We start from the raw sequence: 14,086 nt of genomic DNA, 5'->3' as shown, positions 1-14,086 counted from the left end.
TCGGTTCTGGCAGCCTTGATGCCATGGTAGAATAAGAGGGTTTTCCCGCCAGTTACCCGCTTATGACAGGCTGTAGACGTTCGCGTCACGCCCCGGGGGTTGAAAAGAAGGTCCCCTTCTCCCCGTGTAGTCTGAGTGGCGCTGGCTACCACCCTCAAGCGTCAGATACAGTTGGAGTATATATAAATACCCCAGAAAGTGAAGCGGAACACAGTCGCCCAGATAGCCGAATTGGTAAGGCATTCGAGATCTAATCGAAAGGCGTGGGCTCGGTCCCCACTCTTGGCGCGTGTTTTTCTTTCTTTCTCACGTAATTAATAACAATAAATAATAATGTAACGTCACTAACGGTAAAAAATATTCGAACCGTTCCCCTATGCCTTCTTTGGCGTTGTAGACTGCCGGCATTTTTTCCTGTATTTTCTAACGAGCCCCTCATTTACAAACCCTATTATCATGCGAAAGCTTAGCGAGGGCCTCGGTTCTGGCAGCCTTGATGCCAAGGTGGCATAAGAGGGTTTTCCCGCCAGTTACCCGCTTATGACAGGCAGTAGACGTTCGCGTCACGCCCCGGGGGTTGAAAAGAAGGTCCCCTTCTCCCCGTGTAGTCTGAGTGGCGCTGGCTACCACCCTCAAGCGTCAGATACAGTTGTAGCATATATAAATACCCCAGAAAGTGAAGTGGAACACAGTCGCCCAGATAGCCGAATTGGTAAGGCATTCGAGATCTAATCGAAAGGCGTGGGTTCGGTCCCCACTCTGGGCGCGTGTTTTTCTTTCTTTCTCACGTAATTATTAACAATAAATAATAATGTAACGTCACTAACGGTAAAAAATATTCGATCCATTCCCCTATGCCTTCTTTGGCGTTGTAGACTGCCGGCATTTCTTCCTGTATTTTCTAACGAGCCCCTCATTTACAAACCCTATTATCATTCGAAAGCTTAGCGAGGGCCTCGGTTCTGGCAGCCTTGATGCCAAGGTAGCATAAGAGGGTTTTCCCGCCAGTTACCTGCTTAGGACAGGCTGTAGACGTTCGCGTCACGCCCCGGGGGTTGAAAAGAAGGTCCCCTTCTCCCCGTGTAGTCTGAGTGGCGCTGGCTACCACCCTCAAGCGTCAGATACAGTTGTAGCATATATAAATACCCCAGAAAGTGAAGCGGAACACAGTCGCCCAGATAGCCAAATTGGTAAGGCATTCGAGATCTAATCGAAAGGCGTGGGTTCGGTCCCCACTCTGGGCGCGTGTTTTTCTTTCTTTCTTTCTCACGTAATTAATAACAATAAATAATAACGTAACGTCACTAACGGTAAAAAATATTCGAACCATTCCTCTATGCCTTCTTCGGCGTTGTAAACTGCCGGCATTTCTTCCTGTATTTTCTAACGAGCCCCTCATTTACAAACCCTATTATCATGCGAAAGCTTAGCGAGGGCCTCGGTTCTGGCAGCCTTGATGCCAAGGTGGCATAAGAGGGTTTTCCCGCCAGTAACCCGCTTATGACAGGCTGTAGACGTTCGCGTCACGCCCCGGGGGTTGAAAAGAAGGTCCCCTTCTCCCCGTGTAGTCTGAGTGGCGCTGGCTACCACCCTCAAGCGTCAGATACAGTTGTAGTAATTATAAATACCCCAGAAAGTGAAGCGGAACACAGTCGCCCAGATAGCCGAATTGGTAAGGAATTCGAGATCTAATCGAAAGGCGTGGGTTCGGTCCCCACACTGGGCGCGTGTTTTTCTTTCTTTCTTTCTCACGTAATTAATAACAATAAATAATAATATAACATCACTAACGGTAAAAAATATTCGAACCATTCCCCTATGCCTTCTTTGGCGTTGTAGACGGCCGGCATTTCTTCCTGTATTTTCTAACGAGCCCCTCATTTACAAACCCTATTATCATGCGAAAGCTTAGCGAGGGCCTCGGTTCTGGCAGCCTTGATGCCATGGTAGAATAAGAGGGTTTTCCCGCCAGTTACCCGCTTATGACAGGCTGTAGACGTTCGCGTCACGCCCCGGGGGTTGAAAAGAAGGTCCCCTTCTCCCCGTGTAGTCTGAGTGGCGCTGGCTACCACCCTCAAGCGTCAGATACAGTTGGAGTATATATAAATACCCCAGAAAGTGAAGCGGAACACAGTCGCCCAGATAGCCGAATTGGTAAGGCATTCGAGATCTAATCGAAAGGCGTGGGCTCAGTCCCCACTCTTGGCGCGTGTTTTTCTTTCTTTCTCACGTAATTAATAACAATAAATAATAATGTAACGTCACTAACGGTAAAAAATATTCGAACCGTTCCCCTATGCCTTCTTTGGCGTTGTAGACTGCCGGCATTTTTTCCTGTATTTTCTAACGAGCCCCTCATTTACAAACCCTATTATCATGCGAAAGCTTAGCGAGGGCCTCGGTTCTGGCAGCCTTGATGCCAAGGTGGCATAAGAGGGTTTTCCCGCCAGTTACCCGCTTATGACAGGCTGTAGACGTTCGCGTCACGCCCCGGGGGTTGAAAAGAAGGTCCCCTTCTCCCCGTGTAGTCTGAGTGGCGCTGGCTACCACCCTCAAGCGTCAGATACAGTTGTAGCATATATAAATACCCCAGAAAGTGAAGTGGAACACAGTCGCCCAGATAGCCGAATTGGTAAGGCATTCGAGATCTAATCGAAAGGCGTGGGTTCGGTCCCCACTCTGGGCGCGTGTTTTTCTTTCTTTCTCACGTAATTATTAACAATAAATAATATTGTAACGTCACTAACGGTAAAAAATATTCGAACCATTCCCCTATGCCTTCTTTGGCGTTGTAGACTGCCGGCATTTCTTCCTGTATTTTCTAACGAGCCCCTAATTTACAAACCCTGTTATCATTCGAAAGCTTAGCGAGGGCCTCGGTTCTGGCAGCCTTGATGCCAAGGTAGCATAAGAGGGTTTTCCCGCCAGTTACCTGCTTAGGACAGGCTGTAGACGTTCGCGTCACGCCCCGGGGGTTGAAAAGAAGGTCCCCTTCTCCCCGTGTAGTCTGAGTGGCGCTGGCTACCACCCTCAAGGGTCAGATACAGTTGTAGTATATATAAATACCCCAGAACGTGAAGCGGAACACAGTCGCCCAGATAGCCGAATTGGTAAGGCATTCGAGATCTAATCGAAAGGCGTGGGTTCGGTCCCCACTCTGGGCGCGTGTGTTTCTTTCTTTCTTTCTCAAGTAATTAATAACAATAAATAATAATGTAACGTCACTACCGGTAAAAAATATTCGAACCATTCCCCTATGCCTTCTTTGGCGTTGTAGACTGCCGGCATTTCTTCCTGTATTTTCTAACGAGCCCCTCATTTACAAAACCCTATTATCATGCGAAAGCTTAGCCAGGGCCTCGGTTCTGGCAGCCTTGATGCCAAGGTAGCATAGGAGGGTTTTCCCGCCAGTTACCCGCTTATGACAGGCTGTAGACGTTCGCGTCACGCCCCGGGGGTTGAAAAGAAGGTCCCCTTCTCCCCGTGTAGTCTGAGTGGCGCTGGCTACCACCCTCAAGCGTCAGATACAGTTGTAGTATATATAAATACCCCAGAAAGTGAAGCGGAACACAGTCGCCCAGATAGCCGAATTGGTAAGGCATTCGAGATCTAATCGAAAGGCGTGGGTTCGGTCCCCACTCTGGGCGCGTGTTTTTCTTTTTTTCTTTCTCAAGTAATTAATAACAATAAATAATAATGTAACGTCACTACCGGTAAAAAATATTCGAACCATTCCCCTATGCCTTCTTTGGCGTTGTAGACTGCCGGCATTTCTTCCTGTATTTTCTAACGAGCCCCTCATTTACAAAACCCTATTATCATGCGAAAGCTTAGCCATGGCCTCGGTTCTGGCAGCCTTGATGCCAAGGTAGCTTAAGAGGGTTTTCCCGCCAGTTACCCGCTTATGACAGGCTGTAGACGTTCGCGTCACGCCCCGGGGGTTGAAAAGAAGGTCCCCTTCTCCCCGTGTAGTCTGAGTGGCGCTGGCTACCACCCTCAAGCGTCAGATACAGTTGTAGTATATATAAATACCCCAGAAAGTGAAGCGGAACACAGTCGCCCAGATAGCCGAATTGGTAAGGCATTCGAGATCTAATCGAAAGGCGTGGGTTCGGTCCCCACTCTAGGCGCGTGTTTTTCTTTCTTTCTTTCTCACGTAATTAATAACAATAAATAATCACGTAAAGTCACTATCGGTAAAAAATATTCGAACCATTCCTCTATGCCTTCTTCGGCGTTGTAAACTGCCGGCATTTCTTCCTGTATTTTCTAACGAGCCCCTCATTTACAAACCCTATTATCATGCAAAAGCTTAGCGAGGGCCTCGGTTCTGGCAGCCTTGATGCCAAGGTAGCATAAGAGGGTTTTCCCGCCAGTTACCCGCTTATGACAGGCTGTAGACGTTCGCGTCACGCCCCTGGGGTTGAAAAGAAGGTTCCCTTCTCCCCGTGTAGTCTGAGTGGCGCTGGATACCACCCTCAAGCGTAAGATACAGTTGTAGTAATTATAAATACCCCAGAAAGTGAAGCGGAACACAGTCGCCCAGATAGCCGAATTGGTAAGGCATTCGAGATCTAATCGAAAGGCGTGGGTTCGGTCCCCACTCTGGGCGCGTGTTTTTTTTTCTTTCTTTCTCACGTAATTATTAACAATAAATAATAATGTAACGTCACTAACGGTAAAAAATATTCGAACCATTCCCCTATGCCTTCTTTGGCGTTGTAGACTGCCGGCATTTCTTCCTGTATTTTCTAACGAGCCCCTCATTTACAAACTCTATTGTCATGCGAAAGCTTAGCGAGGGCCTCGGTTCTGGCAGCCTTGATGCCAAGGTAGCATAAGAGGGTTTTCCCGCCAGTTACCCGCTTATGACAGGCTGTAGACATTCGCGTCACGCCCCGGGGGTTGAAAAGAAGGTCCTCTTCTCCCCGTGTAGTCTGAGTGGCACTGGCTACCACCCTCAAGCGTCAGATACAGTTGTAGTATATATAAATACCCCAGAAAGTGAAGCGGAACACAGTCGCCCAGATAGCCGAATTGGTAAGGCATTCGAGATCTAATCGAAAGGCGTGGGTTCGGTCCCCACTCTGGGCGCGTGTTTTTCTTTCTTTCTTTCTCACGTAATTATTAACAATAACAAATAATGTAACGTCACTAACGGTAAAAAATATTCGAAACTTTCCCCTATGCCTTTTTTGGCGTTGTAGACTGCCGGCATTTCTTCCTGTATTTTCTAACGAGCCCCTCATTTACAAAACCCTATTATCATGCGAAAGCTTAGCCATGGCCTCGGTTTTGGCAGCCTTGATGCCAAGGTAGCTTAAGAGGGTTTTCCCGCCAGTTACCCGCTTATGACAGGCTGTAGACATTCGCGTCACGCCCCGGGGGTTGAAAAGAAGGTCCCCTTCTCCCCGTGTAGTCTGAGTGGCGCTGGATACCACCCTCAAGCGTCAGATACAGTTGTAGTATATATAAATACCCCAGAAAGTGAAGCGGAACACAGTCGCCCAGACAGCCGAATTGGTAAGGCATTCGAGATCTAATCGAAAGGCGTGGGTTCGGTCCCCACTCTAGGCGCGTGTTTTTCTTTCTTTCTTTCTCACGTAATTAAAAACAATAAATAATAAGGTAACGTCACTAACGGTAAAAATATTCGAACCATTCCCCTATGCCTTCTTTGGCGTTGTAGACTGCCGGCATTTCTTCCTGTATTTTCTAACGAGCCCCTCATTTACAAACCCTATTATCATGCGAAAGCTTAGCGAGGGCCTCGGTTCTGGCAGCCTTGATGCCAAGGTAGCATAAGAGGGTTTTCCCGCCAGTTACCCGCTTATGACAGGCTGTAGACGTTAGCGTCACGCCCCGGGGGTTCAAAAGAAGGTCCCCTTCTCCCCGTGTAGTCTGAGTGGCGCTGGCTACCACCTTCAAGCGTCAGATACAGTTGTAGTATATATAAATACCCCAGAAAGTAAAGCGGAACACAGTCGCCCAGATAGCCGAATTGGTAAGGCATTCGAGATCTAATCGAAAGGCGTGGGTTCGGTCCCCACTCTGGGCGCGTGTTTTTCTTTCTTTCTTTCTCACGTAATTATTAACAATAAGCAATAATGTAACGTCACTAACGGTAAAAAATATTCGAACCATTCCCCTATGCCTTCTTTGGCGTTGTAGACTGCCGGCATTTCTTCCTGTATTTTCTAACGAGCCCCTAATTTACAAACCCTATTATCATGCGAAAGCTTAGCGAGGGCCTCGGTTCTGGCAGCCTTGATGCCAAGGTAGCATAAGAGGGTTTTCCCGCCAGTTACCCGCTTATGACAGGCTGTAGACGTTCGCGTCACGCCCCGGGGGTTGAAAAGAAGGTCCCCTTCTCCCCGTGTAGTCTGAGTGGCGCTGGCTACCACCCTCAAGCGTCAGATACAGTTGTAGTTTTTATAAATACCCCAGAACGTGAAGCGGAACACAGTCGCCCAGATAGCCGAATTGGTAAGGCATTCGAGATCTAATCGAAAGGCGTGGGTTCGGTCCCCACTCTGGGCGCGTGTTTTTCTTTCTTTCTTTCTCAAGTAATTAATAACAATTAATAATGTAACGTCACTACCGGTAAAAAATATTCGAACCATTCCCCTATGCCTTCTTTGGCGTTGTAGACTGTCGGCATTTCTTCCTGTATTTTCTAACGAGCCCCTCATTTACAAAACCCTATTATCATGCGAAAGCTTAGCCAGGGCCTCGGTTCTGGCAGCCGTGATGCCAAGGTAGCATAAGAGGGTTTTTCCGCCAGTTACCCGCTTATGACAGGCTGTAGACGTTCGCGTCACGCCCCGGGGGTTGAAAAGAAGGTCCCCTTCTCCCCGTGTAGTCTGAGTGGCGCTGGCTACCACCCTCAAGCGTCAGATACAGTTGTAGTATATATAAATACCCCAGAAAGTGAAGCGGAACACAGTCGCCCAGATAGCCGAATTGGTAAGGCATTCGAGATCTAATCGAAAGGCGTGGGTTCGGTCCCCACTCTGGGCGCGTGTTTTTCTTTCTTTCTTTCTCACGTAATTAATAACAATAAATAATAATGTAACGTCACTAACGGTAAAAAATATTCGAACCAATCCCCTATGCCTTCTTTGGCGTTGTAGACTGCCGGCATTTCTTCCTGTATTTTCTAACGAGCCCCTCATTTACAAACCCTATTATCATGCGAAAGCTTAGCGAGGGCCTCGGTTCTGGCAGCCTTGATGCCAAGGTAGCATAAGAGGGTTTTCCCGCCAGTTACCCGCTTATGACAGGCTGTAGACGTTCGCGTCACGTCCCGGGGGTTTAAAAGAAGGTCCCCTTCTCCCCGTGTAGTCTTAGTGGCGCTGGCTACCACCCTCAAGCGTCAGATACAGTTGTAGTATATATAAATACCCCAGAAAGTGAAGCGGAACACAGTCGCCCAGATAGCCGAATTGGTAAGGCATTCGAGATCTAATCGAAAGGCGTGGGTTCGGTCCCCACTCTGGGCGCGTGTTTTTCTTTCTTTCTTTCTCACGTAATTAATAACAATAAATAATAATGTAATGTCACTAACGGTAAAAAATATTCGAACCGTTCCCCTATGCCTTCTTTGGCGTTGTAGACTGCCGGCATTTTTTCCTGTATTTTCTAACGAGCCCCTCATTTACAAACCCTATTATCATGCGAAGCTTAGCGAGGGCCTCGGATCTGGCAGCCTTGATGCCAAGGTGGCATAAGAGGGTTTTCCCGCCAGTTACCCGCTTATGACAGGCTGTAGACGTTCGCGTCACGCCCCGGGGGTTGAAAAGAAGGTCCCCTTCTCCCCGTGTAGTCTGAGTGGCGCTGGCTACCACCCTCAAGCGTCAGATACAGTTGTAGCATATATAAATACCCCAGAAAGTGAAGCGGAACACAGTCGCCCAGATAGCCGAATTGGTAAGGCATTCGAGATCTAATCGAAAGGCGTGGGTTCGGTCCCCACTCTGGGCGCGTGTTTTTCTTTCTTTCTTTCTCACGTAATTAATAACAATAAATAATAATGTAACGTCACTAACGGTAAAAAATAATCGAACCATTCCCCTATGCCTTCTTTGGCGTTGTAACTGCCGGCATTTCTTCCTGTATTTTCTAATGAGCCCCTCATTTACAAACCCTATTATCATGCGAAAGCTTAGCGAGGGCCTCGGTTCTGGCAGTCTTGATGCCAAGGTAGCATAAGAGGGTTTTCCCGCCAGTTACCCGCCTATGACAGGCTGTAGACGTTCGCGACACGCCCCGGGGGTTGAAAAGAAGGTCCCCTTCTCCCCGTGTAGTCTGAGTGGCGCTGGCTACCACCCTCAAGCGTCAGATACAGTTGTAGCATATATAAATACCCCAGAAAGTGAAGCGGAACACAGTCGCCCAGATAGCCGAATTGGTAAAGCATTCGAGATCTAATCGAAAGGCGTGGGTTCGGTCCCCACTCTGGGCGCGTGTTTTTCTTTCTTTCTTTCTCACGTAATTAATAACAATTATTAATAATAATGTAACGTCACTAAAGGTAAAAAATATTCGAACCATTCCCCTATGCCCTCTTTGGCGTTGTAACTGCCGGCATTTCTTCCTGTATTTTCTAACTAGCCCCTCATTTACAAACCCTATTATCATGCGAAAGCTTAGCGAGGGCCTCAGTTCTGGCCGCCTTGATGCCAAGGTAGCATAAGAGGGTTTTCCCGCCAGTTACCCGCTTATGACAGGCTGTAGACGTTCGCGTCACGTCCCGGGGGTTGAAAAGAAGGTCCCCTTCTCCCCGTGTAGTCTGAGTGGATCTGGCTACCACCCTCAAGCGTCAGATACAGTTGTAGTATATATAAATACCCCAGAAAGTGAAGCGGAACACAGTCGCCCAGATAGCCGAATTGGTAAGGCATTCGAGATCTAATCGAAAGGCGTGGGTTCGGTCCCCACTCTGGGCGCGTGTTTTTCTTTCTTTCTTTCTCACGTAAATAATAACAATAAATAATAACGTAACGTCACTAACGGTAAAAAATATTCGAACCAATCCCCTATGCCTTCTTTGGCGTTGTAGACTGCCGGCATTTCTTCCTGTATTTTCTAACGAGCCCCTCATTTACAAACCCTATTATCATGCGAAAGCTTAGCGAGGGCCTCGGTTCTGGCAGCCTTGATGCCATGGTAGAATAAGAGGGTTTTCCCGCCAGTTACCCGCTTATGACAGGCTGTAGACGTTCGCGTCACGCCCCGGGGGTTGAAAAGAAGGTCCCCTTCTCCCCGTGTAGTCTGAGTGGCGCTGGCTACCACCCTCAAGCGTCAGATACAGTTGTAGTATATATAAATACCCCAGAAAGTGAAGCGGAACACAGTCGCCCAGATAGCCGAATTGGTAAGGCATTCGAGATCTAATCGAAAGGCGTGGGCTCGGTCCCCACTCTTGGCGCGTGTTTTTCTTTCTTTCTTTCTAACGTAATTATAACAATAAAAAATAATGTAACGTCACTAACGGTAAAAAATATTCGAACCATTCCCCTATGCCTTCTTTGGCGTTGTAGACTGCCGGCATTTCTTCCTGTATTTTCTAACGAGCCCCTCATTTACAAACTCTATTGTCATGCGAAAGCTTAGCGAGGGCCTCGGTTCTGGCAGCCTTGATGCCATGGTAGAATAAGAGGGTTTTCCCGCCAGTTACCCGCTTATGACAGGCTGTAGACGTTCGCGTCACGCCCCGGGGGTTGAAAAGAAGGTCCCCTTCTCCCCGTGTAGTCTGAGTGGCGCTGGCTACCACCCTCAAGCGTCAGATACAGTTGTAGTATATATAAATACCCCAGAAAGTGAAGCGGAACACAGTCGCCCAGATAGCCGAATTGGTAAGGCATTCGAGATCTAATCGAAAGGCGTGGGCTCGGTCCCCACTCTTGGCGCGTGTTTTTCTTTCTTTCTTTCTCACGTAATTAATAACAATAAAAAAATATGTAACGTCACTAACGGTAAAAAATATTCGAACCATTCCCCTATGCCTTCTTTGGCGTTGTAGACTGCCGGCATTTCTTCCTGTATTTTCTAACGAGCCCCTCATTTACAAACTCTATTGTCATGCGAAAGCTTAGCGAGGGCCTCGGTTCTGGCAGCCTTGATGCCAAGGTAGCATAAGAGGGTTTTCCCGCCAGTTACCCGCTTATGACAGGCTGTAGACATTCGCGTCACGCCCCGGGGGTTGAAAAGAAGGTCCCCTTCTCCCCGTGTAGTCTGAGTGGCACTGGCTACCACCCTCAAGCGTCAGATACAGTTGTAGTATATATAAATACCCCAGAAAGTGAAGCGGAACACAGTCGCCCAGATAGCCGAATTGGTAAGGCATTCGAGATCTAATCGAAAGGCGTGGGTTCGGTCCCCACTCTGGGCGCGTGTTTTTCTTTCTTTCTTTCTCACGTAATTATTAACAATAACAAATAATGTAACGTCACTAACGGTAAAAAATATTCGAACCATTCCCCTATGCCCTCTTTGGCGTTGTAACTGCCGGCATTTCTTCCTGTATTTTCTAACGAGCCCCTCATTTACAAACCCTATTATCATGCGAAAGCTTAGCGAGGGCCTCAGTTCTGGCCGCCTTGATGCCAAGGTAGCATAAGAGGGTTTTCCCGCCAGTTACCCACTTATGACAGGCTGTAGACGTTCGCGTCACGCCCTGGGGGTTGAAAAGAAGGTCCCCTTCTCCCCGTGTAGTCTGAGTGGTGCTGGCTACCACCCTCAAGCGTCAGATACAGTTGTAGTATATATAAATACCCCAGAAAGTGAAGCGGAACACAGTCGCCCAGATAGCCGAATTGGTAAGGCATTCGAGATTTAATCGAAAGGCGTGGGTTCGGTCCCCACTCTGGGCGCGTGTTTTTCTTTCTTTCTTTCTCACGTAATTAATAACAATAAATGATAATGTAACGTCACTAACGGTAAAAAATATTCGAACCGTTCCCCTATGCCTTCTTTGGCGTTGTAGACTGCCGGCATTTTTTTCTGTATCTTCTAACGAGCCCCTCATTTACAAACCCTATTATCATGCGAAAGCTTAGCGAGGGCCTCGGTTCTGGCAGCCTTGATGCCAAGGTGGCATAAGAGGGTTTTCCCGCCAGTTACCCGCTTATGACAGGCTGTAGACGTTCGCGTCACGCCCCGGGGGTTGAAAAGAAGGTCCCCTTCTCCCCGTGTAGTCTGAGTGGCGCTGGCTACCACCCTCAAGCGTCAGATACAGTTGTAGCATATATAAATACCCCAGAAAGTGAAGTGGAACACAGTCGCCCAGATAGCCGAATTGGTAAGGCATTCGAGATCTAATCGAAAGGCGTGGGTTCGGTCCCCACTCTGGGCGCGTGTTTTTCTTTCTTTCTTTCTCACGTAAATAATAACAATAAATAATAATGTAACGTCACTAACGGTAAAAAATATTCGAACCATTCCCCTATGCCTTCTTTGGCGTTGTAGACTGCCGGCATTTCTTCCGGTATTTTCTAACGAGTCCCTCATTTACAAACCCTATTATCATGCGAAAGCTTAGCGAGGGCCTCGGTTCTGGCACCCTTGATGCCAAGGTAGCATAAGAGGGTTTTCCCGCCAGTTACCCGCTTATGACAGGCTGTAGACGTTCGCGTCACGCCCCGGGGGTTGAAAAGGTCCCCTTCTCCCCGTGTAGTGTGAGTGGCGCTGGCTACCACCCTCAAGCGTCAGATACAGTTGTAGTATATATAAATACCCCAGAAAGTGAAGCGGAACACAGTCGCCCAGATAGCCGAATTGGTAAGGCATTCGAGATCTAATCGAAAGGCGTGGGTTCGATCCCCACTCTGGGCGCGTGTTCTTCTTTCTTTCTTTCTCACGTAATTAATAACAATAAATAATAATGTAACGTCACTAACGGTAAAAAATATTCGAACCATTCCCCTATGCCTTCTTTGGCGTTGTAGACTGCCGGCATTTCTTCCTGTATTTTCTAACGAGCCCCTCATTTACAAACCCTATTATCATGCGAAAGCTTAGCGAGGGCCTCGGTTCTGGCAGCCTTGATTGCAAGGTAGCATAAGAGGGTTTTCCCGCCAGTTACCCGCTTATGACAGGCTGTAGACGTTCGCGTCACGCCCCGGGGGTTGAAAAGAAGGTCCCCTTCTCCCCTTGTAGTCTGAGTGGCGCTGGCTACCACCCTCAAGCGTCAGATACAGTTGTAGCGTATATAAATACCCCAGAAAGTGAAGCGGAACACAGTCGCCCAGATAGCCGAATTGGTAAGGCATTCGAGATTTAATCGAAAGGCGTGGGTTCGGTCCCCACTCTGGGCGCGTGTTTTTCTTTCTTTCTTTCTCACGTAATTAATAACAATAAAAAATAATATAACATCACTAACGGCAAAAAATATTCGAACCATTCCCCTATGCCTTCTTTGGCGTTGTAGACTGCCGGCATTTCTTCCTGTATTTTCTAACGAGCCCCTCATTTACAAATCTATTATCATGCGAAAGCTTAGCGAGGGCCTCGGTTCTGGCAGCCTTGATGCCATGGTAGCATAAGAGGGTTTTCCCGCCAGTTACCCGCTTATGACAGGCTGTAGACATTCGCGTCACGCCCCGGGGGTTGAAAAGAAGGTCCCCTTCTCCCCGTGTAGTCTGAGTGGCACTGGCTACCACCCTCAAGCGTCAGATACAGTTGTAGTATATATAAATACCCCAGAAAGTGAAGCGGAACACAGTCGCCCAGATAGCCGAATTGGTAAGGCATTCGAGATCTAATCGAAAGGCGTGGGTTCGGTCCCCACTCTGGGCGCGTGTTTTTCTTTCTTTCTTTCTCACGTAATTATTAACAATAAAAAAAAAATGTAACGTCACTAACGGTAAAAAATATTCGAACCTTTCCCCTATGCCTTTTTTGGCGTTGTAGACTGCTAGCATTTCTTCCTGTATTTTCTAACGAGCACCTCATTTACAAACCCTATTATCATGCGAAAGCTTAGCGAGGGCCTCGGTTCTGGCAGCCTTGATGCCAAGGTAGCATAAGAGGGTTTTCCCGCCAGTTACCCGCTTATGACAGGCTGTAGACGTTCGCGTCACGCCCCGGGGGTTGAAAAGAAGGTCCCCTTCTCCCCGTGTAGTCTGAGTGGATCTGGCTACCACCCTCAAGCGTCAGATACAGTTGTAGTATATATAAATACCCCAGAAAGTGAAGCGGAACACAGTCGCCCAGATAGCCGAATTGGTAAGGCATTCGAGATTTAATCGAAAGGCGTGGGTTCGGTCCCCACTCTGGGCGCGTGTTTTTCTTTCTTTCTCACGTAATTAATAACAATAAATAATAATGTAACGTCACTAACGGTAAAAAATATTCGAACCGTTCCCCTATGCCTTCTTTGGCGTTGTAGACTGCCGGCATTTTTTCCTGTATTTTCTAACGAGCCCCTCATTTACAAACCCTATTATCATGCGAAAGCTTAGCGAGGGCCTCGGTTCTGGCAGCCTTGATGCCAAGGTGGCATAAGAGGGTTTTCCCGCCAGTTACCCGCTTATGACAGGCTGTAGACGTTCGCGTCACGCACCGGGGGTTGAAAAGAAGGTCCCCTTCTCCCCGTGTAGTCTGAGTGGCGCTGGCTACCACCCTCAAGCGTCAGATACAGTTGTAGCATATATAAATACCCCAGAAAGTGAAGTGGAACACAGTCGCCCAGATAGCCGAATTGGTAAGGCATTCGAGATCTAATCGAAAGGCGTGGGTTCGGTCCCCACTCTGGGCGCGTGTTTTTCTTTCTTTCTTTCTCACGTAAATAATAACAATAAATAATAATGTAACGTCACTAACGGTAAAAAATATTCGAACCATTCCCCTATGCCTTCTTTGGTGTTGTAGACTGCCGGCATTTCTTCCGGTATTTTCTAACGAGTCCCTCATTTACAAACCCTATTATCATGCGAAAGCTTAGCGAGGGCCTCGGTTCTGGCACCCTTGATGCCAAGGTAGCATAAGAGGGTTTTCCCGCCAGTTACCCGCTTATGACAGGCTGTAGACGTTCGCGTCACGCATCGGGGGTTGAAAAGGTCCCCTTCTCCCCGTGTAGTGTGAG

At 47.9% G+C, this 14,086-nt stretch overlaps 4 non-coding genes across 4 annotated transcripts; all 4 read left to right on the top strand.

Annotated features, from left to right (window-relative positions):
* Nucleotides 1–10,802: 10,802 nt before the first annotated feature.
* Nucleotides 10,803–10,874, top strand: Trnak-uuu (transfer RNA lysine (anticodon UUU)). Its single transcript has one exon. It is a non-coding gene; the product is annotated as a tRNA-Lys (tRNA).
* Nucleotides 10,875–11,763: 889 nt separating this feature from the next.
* Nucleotides 11,764–11,835, top strand: Trnar-ucu (transfer RNA arginine (anticodon UCU)). The gene has a single exon. It is a non-coding gene; the product is annotated as a tRNA-Arg (tRNA).
* A 410-nt stretch (nucleotides 11,836–12,245) lies between these two features.
* Trnak-uuu (transfer RNA lysine (anticodon UUU)) lies at nucleotides 12,246–12,317 on the top strand. Its single transcript has one exon. It is a non-coding gene; the product is annotated as a tRNA-Lys (tRNA).
* Nucleotides 12,318–13,209: 892 nt separating this feature from the next.
* Trnak-uuu (transfer RNA lysine (anticodon UUU)) lies at nucleotides 13,210–13,281 on the top strand. Its single transcript has one exon. It is a non-coding gene; the product is annotated as a tRNA-Lys (tRNA).
* Nucleotides 13,282–14,086: the final 805 nt, after the last annotated feature.

This window comes from Haemaphysalis longicornis, unplaced genomic scaffold, assembly GCF_048455015.1.
Source record: "Haemaphysalis longicornis isolate Haplotype H1 unplaced genomic scaffold, Haemaphysalis longicornis Haplotype H1 scaffold_5, whole genome shotgun sequence".
NCBI classification, from domain to species: Eukaryota; Metazoa; Arthropoda; class Arachnida; order Ixodida; family Ixodidae; genus Haemaphysalis; species Haemaphysalis longicornis.
The sequence above is the reverse complement of the archived record's forward strand: the minus strand, read 5'-3'. Positions and strand labels throughout refer to the sequence as shown.